Genomic DNA, 540 nt, shown 5'->3' with positions numbered 1-540 from the left:
CGGCTCCTGCGTCCCAACCCCCGCCCCGGCGCGCTAACCCCGACACTCACCCGAGGGGCTGGCACGATGGCGGCAGCGGCGACGGCAAACCAGCACGATCTGCGACCGACTGTCCCTTCCCCCCTGCCTTCCCTCGTCACCCCGCTGCACTCTGGGAAACGCAGTCCCACCCGCGCTCCTTTCCGGCATAGGTGCGCTAGGAGAAAACTACAATTCCCGGCGTGCTATGCGCGGAGGCCCAGATACGGCCAGCAGCGCGGGAGGTGAGGCTAAGCCAGGGAGGGAGGCTGCCGGGGCGAGCCCCTGAGAATTGTGGTCTAGCGGAAGCCTCTGGAACACCCGAGGTTGGCGCCAGGCAAGGGTCAGCGCTCTGTTGTCGCCAGGTCCCAGCTGGTCCGGCCCCACCCAGGCTGCGCAGCCTTTGGGGTTGGCCCCGCCTCCGTGGGAGCCCAGCCTGGCCCCAAGCTGGCCTAGCTACCCCTCCCTGGGCCCCTGGGCTGTTTCCGCTTGCGAACCCCTGCTCGTTTTGCCTCTTGCCGC

General features: G+C 68.9%; 1 protein-coding gene across 2 annotated transcripts in view; it reads right to left on the bottom strand.

Moving 5' to 3' along the window:
* The window catches only part of NUTF2 (nuclear transport factor 2), a 16,178-nt gene extending 15,977 nt beyond the window's left edge, over positions 1 to 201 (bottom strand). Inside the window, exon 1 of one of the 2 annotated variants that reach the window (XM_006909778.3) lies at positions 51 to 201. The gene's annotated coding sequence lies outside the window, so the exon portion shown is untranslated. The remainder of the gene's footprint in view (positions 1 to 50) is intronic. The other variant, XM_006909779.3, reaches the window with a different exon arrangement.
* Between the last annotated feature and the right edge of the window lie 339 nt (positions 202 to 540).

Source organism: Pteropus alecto, unplaced genomic scaffold, assembly GCF_000325575.1.
Source record: "Pteropus alecto unplaced genomic scaffold, ASM32557v1 scaffold42, whole genome shotgun sequence".
Lineage (NCBI taxonomy): Eukaryota > Metazoa > Chordata > Mammalia > Chiroptera > Pteropodidae > Pteropus > Pteropus alecto.
This window is presented reverse-complemented; position numbering and strand designations above follow the sequence as displayed.